This window comes from Camellia sinensis, chromosome 11 (assembly GCF_055761805.1).
Source record: "Camellia sinensis isolate YWXY chromosome 11, ASM5576180v1, whole genome shotgun sequence".
Lineage (NCBI taxonomy): Eukaryota > Viridiplantae > Streptophyta > Magnoliopsida > Ericales > Theaceae > Camellia > Camellia sinensis.
Window position 1 is genome coordinate 21,009,484 of NC_138971.1, and position 16,637 is coordinate 21,026,120.

A 16,637-nucleotide genomic window follows, 5' to 3' on the forward strand; every position below is an offset into this window, starting at 1 on the left:
TTGGGAATGAACATTGAGCTAATAATCCAACAGAAACCAACCACCAGCAGATAGAACAAAAACAAGACAAACAAACACAACAGAATAGCATCACAACAGAATGCACTAGTAGCAGCCTCCAAAAGAAAACCAACCCATTTGGAAGTCATCATACCAAATGCACAGAGCTACTAGCAATTAAAACAGCAAAGCAGCAATGTGAACAACAGTAGCAGCAACTAAATGTTATCCCCAAAGCATTTCAATGTCACCTGCCCCTTATACACCAAGAAACAGCCTTCAAAGTATAGAACAAAACCAGTAGCAGCTAAGAAAACAACAGCAGCAACAGCCAAGAGTTGTCCCATTAGCTTTCCAAACTCTCCTTCCACATTTGCACTATGCCAGCTGACAGAGCACCCAGATCAGAACAGAGAAACTCTAATATACTGCAGGAAACACTTGGACCCCTTCTTCACAGAAGAACTCTCACCTCAAAGGCAGCACTACACTGATAGACAACCTCTCTCAAATACAATGTCTAATACTCTGAAACTTAAATAAAAAATCACTGAAGTAATCCTTCAAGTGCTTATTGGATCTTACCCAAACGGCCACATTATAAATAATTTTTTCCTGTACCTTAATCAGGTTGACCATTATTGAATACTCCCTCATTCCTAGCATTCTTCCCAGAAAATTGCCAAAGGTAGAACTTTCCATGTTACTTTTTCTTTCTTTCTCAATCCTCCAAAATTTTAAGACTAATCACTTTCTAGAAACTATGTTTCACAATCACATTTTAACATAATTTTCGAATGAAATTGAAAAATGTCCTACTTGTTTTTTGTTTTTTTTGAAACAGCCAAAAAAGGAAGGAAAAAAAAAACTACTATTGATGAAAGCAAAGTACATGCATACTAAATCAAACATCAATAAAGGGAGGAGGAAGGTGCATAGAGCATCAAAGCAAGCAGACCCAATACCAACTAGGCTGGTACCGAGGAGCAAGTACAATCATTTGCTAGCACCACCTCGAACGTTGGTGAGAAACCAACAATAGCAAGCCGCAAGGAAGACAGGAAAAACAAAACAGAGAACCAGCCCAGCACAACCTACTGAAGTCAGCTACACCTAAAGACAACACAACACCAATGAACAATCAAAACCAAACCCACCCAGCACCAAGTTAGCCACCATTCCCTGTACAAGTTCTCACCTGCCTAATGCAGAACAGGAAGTCATCAACAGAGTGAGACACTTCAGGAAATGTAGACCTTACCCAAAGCACGACTCTGATTTTAATGAGTTCAGCAAGCTCATCCAGATTGGGGGGTGATCGAGGAAATGTCCTACTTTTGTTACTATTTCTATAATATATGTAAAATGGCCTCTTAAACTTTCAAAAATTTAATCTTTTATTGCTCCTACATATTCCTACAGTAGATATAGAATGACTCAAACAATTTTACATATTATATAATAGTATCGATTTTGTTGATTTTTATTTATTTACTTTTGCTTAGCAAAGAAAAGTTTTATTGAGAAAAAAAAAAAAAAAAAAAAAGGATACAGAAGATCAATTTAACAGTTATACATGAACTCCTCCACTGAAAAAAGGCCCTCCTCAGTCTTTGCTTTCACCCCAAACGCCGTTGTGATCATGATTTTTTCGCTAATCTCTACTTTCTTACAACACGTCCTTTGAAAATCACATCATTCCTTGAAATTCATAATGTCCACATGATTGCAAAAAAATGGATAATATTTGATTTTGTAACTGATAATATTATGGTTACACTTACTCTTGGTAAGTATTTTTTTTTTTGCCTTCGCCGCTATGTGTGGGTAGCATGTTACCCTTCAATGATATGCTTATTCATGTAATCATTCTTGTTGTTCTAATAAAATGTTTTACTTTTTCTAACAAAAAAAAAATAATAATCTCATAGATGACTAGCAAAACAACAAAGATTGAGTTTGGGACCTAACCTGTGATGCCTGTGATATCAGCTCCTTGCCTTTATCCTTACAAGTCTTGTTCTCTGCTTCCATCTTGCAAATTTAAGAAAACATAATTATATCATTTAAATCTTGACATAAAAAAGTCGAACTTGGAATTTCTTTTCCTATCGTAGGGATTTTACAAACAATAATACAAAAAGAAGATAAACATGTGCATGTAAAGTTTGAAATGTTGTTTCAAGACGAAGTAAAACACTAATGTAGCATAATGAGGAGACAAAGTGAGCGGTATAAAATGCAAAGTGAAAAAAAAAAAAAAAAAAACATTATTGAAACATAGCAAAATATATGTTTTAACTAGCATAAAAGGATAAAGCTATTTAAAAAATAAAAAGAAGCATGAAAATTCAAAATTAATATAAAATGATCGAGTTATGGGATTTCAAGACACAAAGCATAATATCAAAAACAATAAAAATCTCAAATACACACACACACACACACCCCCCCCCCCAAAAAAAAAAAAAAAAAAAAAGGAGGTTTTAATGTGGACCATATTTTGCACTCTTTTCTTTAGATGAATTAGTAATTTTATCAGCACCGAAAAAAGGAAGTCAAGCATAACCTGTCAAAAAATAATAGAAGTTTCAAAACAACAAAAACAGAGAAAAATAAGTATCTAGGAAAACTCCAATATTGAATTGTTTAATAGGATCTTATTTTTACTTTTTTTCATTTGGACCAGTCAATAATTTTTTTACTAGTCATCCAATGAATGCAGAAGGCCAAAGTTAAAACATCAAAAAAGAAGTTTCAAAATATCAAACATCAATAAAAACTTTAAAAAAAAAAAAAAACAAAGTTATTCTCATACAAAATATTTATGAATCATATATTGAGAATGATGCAGGGCACCTTAAAAAATTTGGCCTAAGGCTACTGACATATGTTGAGTTTAGGATAAAAATAGGTTTTGGTGTTTTATATAATTGAATAATCAAATCAAGATACATCAGTTTGCACCTCATTAAGCTTAAGAGGTCAAGAATTTATGTCTTAGCACGTGAAAGACGCTTCTTTTTCTGTCCTATGTTTAAAATTAAAAAATAAAAAATAAAAAAAGTGGCTTCTACAAAAGGTGTAGCCTATTTCCAATGAGAAATTGGCCATGCATAAATATTTCATGCCTTTCATTTTGCATTTTTAAAATAACCCACCTCCTTTTTGTGCATATGGAACACTAGTGCTAAATTTGAATATATAGAAGAAAATATATTAGATATAAATTACTAATACATTCTTTTATGGATAGTTGAATGAAAAATGGCTTCTTTTTTTTTTTTTTTTTTGGGTGATAAATTTCAACTCATTTTTCTTGGTATTTTCTTAATCAAAAAATAATAACAATTTTCGCATCTTTCCCATTATTCTCTTCTCCTAAATTTCCCCTTCCAACTTTCTCTTATTATATAAATCAAGATCTAAATAAAGGGCAAAGAAGAAAATTCTTGAGATTTCAAATCCTAAAACCGAGTTTAAATAAATGACAATGAGAAAACCTTATAATCAAGGTAACAAATAGTTTTCAAATCCTAAATGCAATGGATGTTTCATCAGTAAGTCTATTAACATAAATTAAACAAAAAAACACGACATATAAAGGACATGAAGAGACAAAAAATTTCAAGATTTATTAGTGGGACTCCGCTCTTAAAAATCCTATCGTTCTATTTATTTTTGTATCTGACTTGTGTATCCAACTTGTGTTTGATTTCTATGTCCAAACATTGTTGATATTTTGTAAGCAAGATCAAAAATTAATGGAACATGAACAAACAGTGAAGATTTGTCACTAAATGAAAACCAGACTAACAGGGACGGAACCAAAATTTTAATTCCAGAGGGGTCAAGGGATGTATAATTCTTTTATTCATCAATTGTTATAAACTGTCATATTTCAATTTAAAAATAAAATTAAAAAAAGTAACATTTAATACTAAACTAATAAAAAAAAAACTAATATTTGTTTAGTTTTAACGTGAAGAGAAGAAAAGTCATATCCATTCGACTTTAACATATAAATAAAAGTGAAATCATAATTTTTTTTTTTTTTTTTTTTTTGGGTTTGTACATATCAACTCAATTATCTATTAAAATTAAACAAAGTCTTCAATGGATTTTGCATGAATCTCATTAATATCTAATCAGTATAAGAAACTCGAGTCTTATAAAAGACACCACTTTATGAGTGAAGTTCTTGGGTCGAATATTTGCAAGTTCTCATCATGGTGAATAAAATGTGATTAAAAAATATGATTAATGTAATAATATTGTTAAATTTAACCTTAAAAAAAGAAAATAAACTAACGAACAAACAAAGATTATAGGTCTATTTAGTGTTCCCATTCTTTTGTACATCACATAAAAGTTTGTTTTATTTATTAAAAAAAATGATTTTTTTAATATTTTTATACATTGAATGATAGTCAATATGTAATAAGTGAAAAGTTTTTGGTAGCAATAGAACCGTCCAAGCAGCATTTCTCACTTTGGAAATGGGGGCAAGGCTCCTGATCTAGAAAGTATGGATTCGGATACGAGGTACGGATACGACAATACAGCAAAATCTAAAAAAGTAGGATACGGGTACGGGTAGGATACGTTTGTAAAAATAAAAAATAAATAAATTATTAGCAGTGAGTTACACATACGCTCAAGAATGTTGAGAAATCACAATAACTTAATGATGCAAAATACTAATTTTTAAGAATTAGGTATTAATTTACGGCAGTAGCTAGTTTAGTTTTTAAATTTTCAATAGGTCTTACAAATATTTCATTTCAATATCAAGTCTAATATGTTGATATTATAATATCAAAACAATTCACAACTTGACCCTATGCTTTTTCTTTTTGCACTAGTCAAAAACATTCTATGCAAGTTTATTTGCTTATTTATTTATTGATATTTAATTTTACTAGTGTTATATTATCTTATTAATCCTTACTTATATGTAGTTATTGGGGACATGCATAATGCAATGAAGCTATGTCAATTTGACGAATTCTATTACTTTAGTTTACCACATTATTTTTATAAAAAAAAAAAACTAAGCAAAGTATTGTAAAAATATTCTATTTATCCTCACAATTATATTGTATTATGATATTATGCAAGAAATGATACAATTCTAATTTCGTAAAAGGAATAATATGTGACTTGGAGCATTTGATACTTTAAAATTAATTAAGAAGTATCCGATAATATGTGACTTGAAGCATCCGATACTTCAAAACTAAGTACTCGATACTTCAAAATTAATGAAAAATTAATTAAGAAATATCTAATACTTTTAATAGGTATCTGATACGTATCCGTAAGTATCCAAGGAGTATCGGTATCCAATACGGGTATGATACGGATACATCTTCCTATTTGAAGTATCCATGCTTCATAGTCCCTCATGGTTCATTAATAAGTCTGTCCCTGCGAACTAAGCTTCAATTAAACTTTTCAAGATTGTCAGCCTATGCAAGATTTATTTTAAAAAATCAAACCTGCTAATAGGGGTGTAATTTTGGCCCGCGGCCCGTGGGTGGCCCGAAACCCGCCCACTGCCCGAGGTGGGCCCGGCCCGTTTAGGCCCGAGTCCAAGCCCAGCCCGAGACCTTGGGCCAGGGCCTGGACATCGTTTTAAAGCCCAGCCCGCTCAAGGCCAACCCAAAAGTTCGGCCCCAGGCCCGACCCGCCCGGCCCACCCAAGGCCCAGTGTTATTTTTAATGGAAAATAATAAAATTTTGGTGGAAAAAATATTAAAAAAATTGTTTAGGCCCGCCCAAGCCCAAGCCCAGGCCTAAGCCCAGGGTCTGGCCTGAGGCCCGACCCACTGGCCCACCCAAAGCCTGAATATCTTGGGCCTAGTTTTCTGGTCCGTGGGCCGGCCAAGCCCAGCCTGATTTTTTGACGGGAGCCTGCAAGGCCCGAAATGGGTCAGGCCGGGCCGGGCCGGGCCAAAATTACACCCCTTACTAATTACCTAATCCCTAATCCATTCTCTCTTCCTTTGTCTTCACCCCTACTTTCTCTTCTTCTTTTTTCTATATATTGTTTTCTTACTTTCCTCCTCAAGTTTCTTCCCTTTTTAGTTTTTCAAAATTCCTCCTTTATAGTCATGTTGTTGATTCTAATTATCGAGATACAAGTTGAGGCTCTACAATGGGAAGACTCTACATTGGTATAACTCATCACATTCATTATTTGCATACAAAAAAATGTTATTACTAATTAAATCTAGTGATTTCGTCTCCTTTTATTTGACAATGGTTGACTTGAGTTGAGGCTCATCTCTAAGGGTGACTATGTTACTGTTTTTGTTGGCTTTTACTGCAAAAAAGTAGAGTGGGAGAGGGCTCTAACATCTCTTCCTCAAAAAAGTATAACAAAACACAACAAACCAGGATAAAGGGAAATATTGTGCAACCCAAGGCCATAACAAGGGAAGAGAAAAAAAAAATAGAACATGATCAAGGGGATGATAATTGGAGAGGTTCCAACTTAAAACCACCACCCATCAACCCAGAGGCAACTCTGTATCAACACTGTTCCTCAACTTCCTTAATGATGGAATGGAACTGGCCTTATTTGAAACAGACTTTTTTAGTAACTTTCTGACTTTTTAACTAAAATATGATGTAAAAAAAAACTAATATATTTGAGATTATTTTTTGGCTTTTTACGAAAATATATGCAAAAAATAGAGAGAAAAATGAATCTTTGACTTTTTGATATAGGTTGTTGGCTTTTTTATTTTTTTAGTAACTTTTTGATTTTTTAGCTAAAAAAGTCACTTGTCAAACGAGACCTAAATTCACATTTCATTTGGACAAAGATTTTGCAACTTCTCTCAATCCATGCATGACAATATGATGTTTCTCCCTTTTTTGCCTTTTTCTAAGTTGTGGAAAGTGTTTGCTAAGTCTATAGCTTTAGTGAGTTAATTTTATTTGTACTGATGAACCTCTTCCTATACAAACAAAAACATCACACATAATAACATAACACATTCGTATCTTATTATTTTAAAACCAAAATAATCATCCAACTATAATATTATTTCAAATGTATCAAGGCATCAATAATTTTTTCTCCATAAAATATCATTTTTCTTATTATCTTTATGTTAAAAACAAATTAAGATCCTCTAGAGTAATTTTTTGTAAAGTAATTTCAAATTGATTTTTTGAATGGTTAAGATTTAATTTTAGAGAAGTTGAGATTTGGCAACAATAATATTAAGTTGAGGGTACAATAGTATTAACAATTATTTTTGAAAAAAAAATCTCAACTACACAAAAAAAATCATTTCAAAATTACTCTACCAAAAATCACTCTAAAATATTTGGACTCATTAAAAATAATAAAAATAAAACAACAATAACAACCAATCAAAATTTGAAAAATCCAACGGTTGTGTTTGGTATATCGATTTGGAAAATGAAAAAGAAAATATGTGTAAGATGTAGGTAAAATATTATATTTTATTCATATTTTATCACTTTTTTCTTTTCTTTTTTAAATTTAATTAACCAAACACAATCTAAGAATAGAAATAACAAAATCATTTGGACAGCCTATGAACCAAACACCAAACACAAACCCATTTGCGTGAACCCATGACCCAAACCCAAACCCAAGAATAGAACAAACCCATCTGCGTAACACAAACCCAAACACAAAAAGAATGGAAAACACCGAATCATTTGAACAACCTATGTGTGGAATATCATCACCCCATGTGAGGGGTGATCCTCCATGTGCTGCAAGAGTGCAAAGCCAACAAAGATGTGTTGGCCATGTGAAAGAAGATGCAACATGTGGAGAAAGAGCTGGCCATGTGCATGGACAGCCAAGCTCTCCCTCTGTTAGTATATAAATGGAGGTTGTGGTGAGAGTTTAATTGAGAGAGTGAGAAAAACAGAGCAAGTCAGAGAGTGAGATATGTGAGGCGGAGAGACCGTCTCCCTCGGTGTGAGCGAGGGAGACGGGTGAGTGGGTGAGTGAGGAGAGTGTGAGCTCCTCCTCTATTGTAATCTTTCTGTAATATCTCCATTGTTATAGTGATAACCGGCTACTCTCCCGTGGACGTAGGCATTGAGGCCGAACCACGTTAAATATTGTGTCTCCTTGAGTGTGGGTGTGTTTTTCTGCATGGAATAATTTCTATAAGGTCTTGGGCGGGATCCCAGATCCCAACAAGTGGTATCAGAGCCTCGTTGGTGGCGTTTCGGAACAAAAACAGCGTGTTGTTTGAAACTGCCCAGAAATCAAGTTGCTCGAAATCCGATTTTGAGCATACCAGGAGCAAGGGCTCGACGAGAGGAGTCCAGAAATATAAAGCAGACACCCAGAGGAGGTCCCACGCGCTCTCACGCGCCTCCTGAAGAAAGCGCGTGAGCCCCAGTCGCTGCACGCGCCCCACGCGCCGTGCAGAGAGCCGGCGCATCATCTCACTCGCGTGTACGCGCCCCACGCGCGGCAGAAGGAAGATGGTAAGTGGGGGAGGCGCGTGTAAGGCACGCGCATGCCGCGTCAGCGTGCCACGTCGGCAACACGTGGCAACACGTCAGCAAAGGGATGCCACGTGTCTGCCCCGTCAGCCAGAGTCAGGGAGGGATCCAGTGCTTCGCGGCTATGGTGCAGCCGCAGATCTGAGGCGTACAAAATGTTTTGGCTAGATCTAAGCTATTTGGAGTCCGTTTTTGGTGATCCAATAGTGGTTTCCGACTATTTGGAGTATTCTGGACACATCTGTATGGTCAGATTTTGGAGACGGAGTTTCTATAAAAAGAAGGCAGATTAAAGTGGCGGACGGCGTCAGGGGCAGTGGACGGAATATTTCGTTGGTACACGGAATATTCCTTGAACTTCTGAAAATTGCAATTTGGCCCAGAATTTTCAGAACATTGTGGTGTGGCCCAGCTTTCGGGGATAGTTTTCAGTGAGGTCCCTGGAAGTGCAGCGAAGGTTGGTCCTAGCTACACGGACCGCTCCGGACGCAACCGCGAGATCAGAATAGTGAAATTCTGAACGGTTTGGAAAGATTGTCAAAACATGGGTATTTGTCATCTTCAATACTCGAAGGAAGGTTGCCGGATATTATGGAATGTTGCGGATTCACTGAAGAGGTTAGAATGGGCAGATTCTGACCAGATTGGACAACCAGATACAGATTGAGATAGATCATTGAAGACCAGAGGAGATCAGGCTTGATCAAATGGCAGATCGAGGGAGATCAGGATTGGTCAGGGGCGATCAGAGGATTGCAGACATGATTATCTCAAAGGTCTAGGAAAGTTCTGTCAAAAAGACACTGTCTAAGGAGACTGGTTCTTAAGTGGGACCGGTTGTGACCCCACCAGTCTTTCCTGGGAACTTTCCTGGTTGTTGAGGTGATCGGAGGATCTGGTTCAATCAAAAGAGAAGACCATTCATCGACGGATAGATGATTTGGCAACCAGTACAGGCTCAGGGAAATACTGTAGCTGTTGGAGCTACTGTATACGAGTAGGTACTAATGGTATGTGGACATGTAGAACAATAGTTGCAGAGGAGCATCCTAAGCGCAGAAGTTTTTAATTGCAGACATGCAACAGTGCAAGGGTACGCTAGAGTGTCGTACAGAGGCGCGAGAAGAGTGTGTAGCAGCGGGTTGTTGACAGTTCACAGGAACTTCCAGATAGAGAAATTGAGACAGGTAAAACGCAGGAGTGCGTGCCAAGGAGTGGCAAGTCTTATTTCTCTATGGTGGTTTCTTTAGTTCCATGGCAGCAGATGATAGAGTTGATGCAGATCTCTCAAGCGAGCTCGACGCAGGGAGACCAGAAGCCATGGGTACGGGCACTATGCAAGGAATTGCATAGCTGACGATACTTTGACAGATGGAGCTACTGTCAACCATCAATCTACTGGACAACAAATCAGGGATTGCAAAGGCACAGACAACAAGCGTATGTGGAAACGCCAGGAGGTTGTTCAGAAGTGCAGAGGGCAAAGGCTGAAAGTTCAGAGGAAAAGCTCCGAGCAAAGAAGACAGAGGACGTTGATGAGATAAACAACGAGTTTTCTATTGCTCCAATGACTGGTCCTGCACGGTAATGCATGACAGTCAAGGGCATCCCAGCAGGGGGTGCAGGACATCCAATCAGGGGGTGTCGGATATCTTGGTTGCGCAAGTTCAAGCATAGCAGGTATAGACATCCGAGACAGAAGCGTGGAAGAGATCTGTGGGAGATAGGAGCAGAGGCTCTCTCCAAATCAGAGAGTGGTGTGAGTTGAGTTGAGGATGTAGGATTCCCTCCTCCTCTTGTATCTCTGGTGTATTATCTCTAGCTTTCAAGGGATGCAGCGTCTCAGTGAGGAGATGCAAACTATGTTGAAATTGGGCGTGACAAGATTAGCAGCAATGTGTGTTGTGGATCACCTCACATGGGTTGAGGGGGTGATTTGTGGAATATCATCACCCCATGTGAGGGGTGATCCTCCATGTGCTGCAAGAGTGCAAAGCCAACAAAGATGTGTTGGCCATGTGAAAGAAGATGCAACATGTGGAGAAAGAGCTGGCCATGTGCATGGACAGCCAAGCTCTCCCTCTGTTAGTGTATAAATGGAGGTTGTGGTGAGAGTTTAATTAAGAGAGTGAGAAAAACAGAGCAAGTCAGAGAGTGAGATATGTGAGGCGGAGAGACCGTCTCCCTCGGTGTGAGCGAGGGAGACGGGTGAGTGGGTGAGTGAGGAGAGTGTGAGCTCCTCCTCTATTGTAATCTTTCTGTAATATCTCCATTGTTATAGTGATAACCGGCTACTCTCCCGTGGACGTAGGCATTGAGGCCGAACCACGTTAAATATTGTGTCTCCTTGAGTGTGGGTGTGTTTTTCTGCATGGAATAATTTCTATAAGGTCTTGGGCGGGATCCCAGATCCCAACACTATGAACCAGAACCAAACACAAACCCATCCGCGTAAACACAAACCCAAACACAAGCCCACCTGTCTAAACCCACCACTAACCCTCTTCTTCACCATAACCATTTAAAAAAAATATAAAATATAAAATATAAAAAATCCCAAAAAATAAAAATTAAAAAAAAATTAAAACAGATAAGGAAACACTACAATATGTATGTACACTAGAAGCAAAACCCTTGCAAATATGTGTTACATTGTGTTTGTGTAGAGAGAAAATACCTGTAGGCTGCAAACACAAAAAAACACAACCTCTGAACCAAACACAAACCCATCTGTCTAAACCCTCCGCTAAACCCTCTTCTTCACAATTTAACCCAAAAAAAATTAAAAAATTAAAACAGATAAGGAAACACTACAATATGTATGTACACTAGAAGCAAAACCCTTGCAAATATGTGTTACATTGTGTTTGTGTAGAGAGAAAATACCTGTAGGCTGCAAACACAAAAAAAACACAACCTATGAACCAAACACAAACCCATCTGTCTAAACCCTCCACTAAACCCTCGTCTTCACCACAACCAAAAAAAATCCAAAAAAATCCAAAAAAATTAAAAAATTAAAACAGATAAGGAAACACTACAATATGTATGTACACTAGAAGCAAAACCCTTGCAAATATGTGTTACATTGTGTTTGTGTAGAGAGAAAATACCTGTAGGCTGTAAGAGTTCTTGGAAAGTGACTAATGAGAGTTTTCTCTCTTCAGATAGAGAAAGAGTAGAATGGAGAAAGAGTAGAATGGAGTAGAGAGAGAGTGGGAAGGGTGAGAGAAAATGGAGACCGAAGAAATGTGTGGTGTTTTCTTTCTAGAGAGAGAGAAAAGGGAGAGAGAGAGAGAGAGAGAGAGACTACGGGACATACATGGAGAGAGAGAGAGAGAGAGTACCAGTACACCTCTGCAAAAACTAGGCTGCCTCTTGCACAAAGGGGGAACAGAGGACAGGTGTCAATAGTACGGGTGACACTCTCCATATGCAGAGGAGGAGCAAAATGGAGAGAGAAAGAGAGTGTGTGTGGGAGGGGATCATAGGGGATGGAGGATAGTCTTACAGAGAGAAAGAAAGAAACTCTTAATTAGAATTAGAGAAAAGGAAGGATAACAGAACCCAAAAACTCCTACCCTAACCACACTGCTGGCACCGAAACAGCAAAAAAAATCATCATGCTTAATTTCATTGCACATGTATCAAGGTTCTAAATCGCGGTATCAGGTAACGTAACGGTATCGATCACAAAGTATCAGTATCGGTAGTATCGGTAGTATCGATCGGTACGTATCGGGAATAGGGTGTCGCGGCAGTGAAATTTTAAAAATCATTTCAAATGTTTTTTAACTTTTTTTTCCCGTAACGGTCCGAACCGGTGAGTATCACCCCGTCGCGGCTTGTGTAACGCTTACAGCCGATACGTACCGGGACTCGGCCGATACTCCTGCGTTTTTCAATCTCAGTGGTATATCAGCCTATATCCGTCGCGGTACGCCATTTTTCCAATACGTATCGGCCGATATTTAGAACTATGACATGTATATATCTATATCTATGCCATAAAAAAAAAAATTAAAGAAGCACCACCATGGGGTCAGGATGACATTCATATGCAATATAACTCTCAAAAACTCAAATGGCCTCTCATTAAAAAGACTCAGGAGGATAATCACATAAAACTCAGTATTTTCACATAAAACTCATATGGCATTTTTCGACATCACCAATCTATTTTCACCCCTATACGAGTTCAAGTTTTGACCGCAAATAGTCAAAAACAGTGCTCCGCATTGTCGTAGGATTCATTGCCGTTGCCAGGCAAGGCTATCGGCAGTGACGTTCCAATCAAAAGGTGTCGTTGCATGGAAAGAGATTGTGCTTGGGCCCGAAGATTCCTCTCGGTTCTTGATTGGGCCTTTTAATTAATTCTGAATGGTCCAGCCCACATCAGATCCGACTCATTCGCGGGTCAACTCAGTCAATGTGCTATATAACCCAGTTTTGTTTTGTTCCGTATGTGCTCTACTTGTGTTGTGGGAGGGAAAAATTAATTTACCCCATTTAACGAAAAATATTTATAAAATTATGGAGGTGCCAACTCATTTGGTAATTTCCCCTCTACCCCAACCTTCCACTATATAATAATTTCCTCAAATTATAATTTGATCCGAGAATTTGGCCAGTTTGAAAAGTGATTTTTTTTAGTAATTTTTTGACTAAAATATAAATTAAAATAAATAATATGTTTGTTTAAAAAAAATTGACTTTTACCCAAAAAAAAGTGTAAAAAGTTTTGCTGAAAGGAATGAATCATTCATTTTTTTTATGAATTTAATTTTTTTTTTAACTATTTAACCTTTTTAATATTTTTTTAATTTTTTTACTAAAATAATTTTTTCCTAATAATATATGTGGTATCCCAACATATTTTTTATTGCCTAACAGTTGTATTCACTGCTTCTATGTTTGTTTGTTTTTTTTTCTTTTCCAAAGACAATAAGGTAAATAACTTCGTAAGTCAAATAAGAATACACTAAAACATGACCACAACATTTTTGTATTTGACCAATGTTGGGATTACAAAATTTTCTACTGAAATTTTTACAAACAACTAAAGAATTTCTTCTTTGTAAGTCAAATGAGAATTCACTAATAACATGATCATAGCATTTTTGTCTCCTAATTTTAAGGTAAAACTTTAATAATAGAACTTTCTTATATACGTGAATCTCACCTTTTTTTTGCACCCCACTCCACTCATATAAAAAAAAAAATTTATGTCTGGTTCTATAATTAATATTTGTACATACAAAAAAATTATTATAAATATATTAATTCAATTAGAACATTTAGATTTAAGGATTTATGTAAAATTCCATGTGTCTGTGCAAGTGGTGCAAAAATGATAACTTTTGTGCTCAAGAAAAATAAGTAGCAAATTAAGCTCTACTAAAACCTATTTTTTTATTTTTTTATTTTTGGGGTAGAGGGTGATGAAGGGACTTGACCAATTTTTGAATGTCAAATAAGTAAAGTAATATTTGGATCATGGGTCAAAATAGGGAATTGAAATGAGAAAGGAACAAAAAATGAGTTGAATTTCTCTTTTTATTTTCAAATTTCTATTAAAATTTATAATTTAAGCACAAACTAACTTATCATTTGAGAATAAAATTGTAATTTTTACCATCTGTATCTATTAATTGTTTCTTCATACATAAAACTTTTCATAGTCTCCTTTCTTTCTTTTTTTTCTTTTTCTTTTTATTCATTCATCATGGTTGAATATTTAGGCTTTTTTTCAAGAAAAATTCATTTTAAATTGATTAAAGTAGACCATATCAAATGTAAACAAACTATATCAATTGTGAAATGAGATTAAATCTTCGTGTTATAAATGGGATTTGAGATGGGTGAAGAGAGAAAATTGAATATACGTAATGTGTCAAAGCAATAATGTTGCTTGTGCTCAATTTGTTAGGCAATGAGTCTGACCAATTTTTTTGTTTTCTGTTAGGTGCATTTGGAAACTGATTGATAGTGGTAAAAAATCAAATCATCATTGCAAAAGTATAAAGGAAAAAAAAATTCAACTCATATAAAAAGTTAAAAGTTAGTATTTAGAGAATAATAATGATAGAAACCACTAATTTTGAAACTTTAAAAAAATCACTAATGACATAGCACTCAATAAAAAAAAAAAAATACAACACCAAGGCCAAAATATCAAATCATTTCTGATGAGACCCACTGCCACATCATTAGTGATAGCACTAATTAGTGCTCTCACTCATTTTCCTTTAGAGAAAGAGGGGTAGAATGGAGGAGAGCGAGCGTCTGGGAAGGGTGCGAGAAAAGACAAATGAAGAGCAAAGAAATCTTTGGCGTTTTCTTTAGAGAGAGAGAGAGAGAGAGAGAGAGTATGATTTGTAGAAAGATAAACAAAAGACTAGTACAAAAACTAGGCTGCGCCTCTTCCTTGCGCAAAGGGGGACAGAGGACAGGTGTGGGAACAAACAACAAAATGGAGAGAGAGAGAGAGAGTGGGAAGGGATTATAGGGGATAGGGGATAGTTTTGGAGAGAGAAACAAAGAAAGAAACTGTGAATTAGAAAAAAGGAAGGATGACAGAACCCCAAAACCCCTACTCCAATCCAATCACACTGCTTGGATTGAAATAGCAAACAAAAACCCTCATGGTCAATTTCACTTCACATGTATATATATATATATATATATATATATATGTATATATCTATATCTATATCTATATCTACATGTATGACATGAAAAATACTGTAATAAATTTAAAGAAGCACCAATTAATGTATTTACGTAGCAATATGAAATGTGTGGAAAACGGTCTTGGTCAGCATTTTTCGACATCGCCAATGTATTTTCACGCGAATCATTGCCGGGTGCATGTTTTGATTGCAACGAGTGGAAAAAAAGTTTTCCCCAGCGTCGCCGGAGAAGACTATCTGCAGTGCTTTCTATTCCAGTCAATTTTTCGACATAAAACTCAGTATTTTCACATAAAACTCTAATGGCATTTTTCGACATCACCAATGTATTTTCACCCCAATGCGAGTTCAAGTTTTGTCACGACCCAAACCCGGCCCTATGGGTTTAGTACCGTAACCGGCCAGTAATCCGAGATTACCGAAGGCCTGCAGAACAGTAATGCAGTAAAACAGAGTACAGGGCCTGGCGGAAGCCAATACAGTAAATAAATAGTGTCCATTGAGCTGTGACAGTCTGTATGCAAAAAGGGTTTTCACACATTTATACATAAACAGTACGTACAATATTGACATTCATTCAATCTAGGGACTCAACCCTAGATAGCGGTACAGAAAACATTCCGTCTGTACAACACAGTATACAAGATTAACAGTCACACAGTACAGGGACCTAATCCCTGTATAACAGTACAGTAAACAGTCAGTCTATACAAAACAGTGAAACAGTACAAAAAGGGGGAAATTCTAAAGCACCCCTAAGCCTTAACAGTAGGCTCGGAACCTCGCAGTGAGGCACAAAGGCTGGCTTGACAAAACTGGAGTTACCCTGACGCTCCTAGCTCCGTTCTGGTGCCTGTACACCTACATATATATATGAGCAGTGAGCTAAAGCCCAGTGAATAACATAAAGCGTAAAGGGGTTTAGAATGAATGTCCTTACAGTAATGAAAACAGTTCATTTCAATCAGTAATTCAGTTGCTCAGTACAGTAAACAGTCATATGTGGTACATCCATTAGCATAACAGTAACAGTAGGTCTTAAAAGACCGAACAGTAATGATGGCCATCAGTCAGTAAACAGTAGTGGTTTCACAAGGAAACCGACAGAGATCTCTGTGACAGTAACAGTAACAGTAAACCGTAGATACTAAGGATGCCACAGTACAGTTCAGAAATAAAGGACATACATTCATTCAGTAAATAATACCAGTTCAGTAAACAGTTCAGTTCAGTATTCAGAAGATAATCAGTTGAACATATCTTTACACAATTGTTACTCACAGAGTTCTGGGCTACAGTATGCTAGAGCGTGTCTCCCCAGTCGCCAACCCTACACAGTTAACAGGTTGAACACACTAAGCTACACAGTTGGGAAATCTCATAACTTAATCCCTAATTTGCCTTGGTGTGTTCTACAATGATATCCTCGTCAAG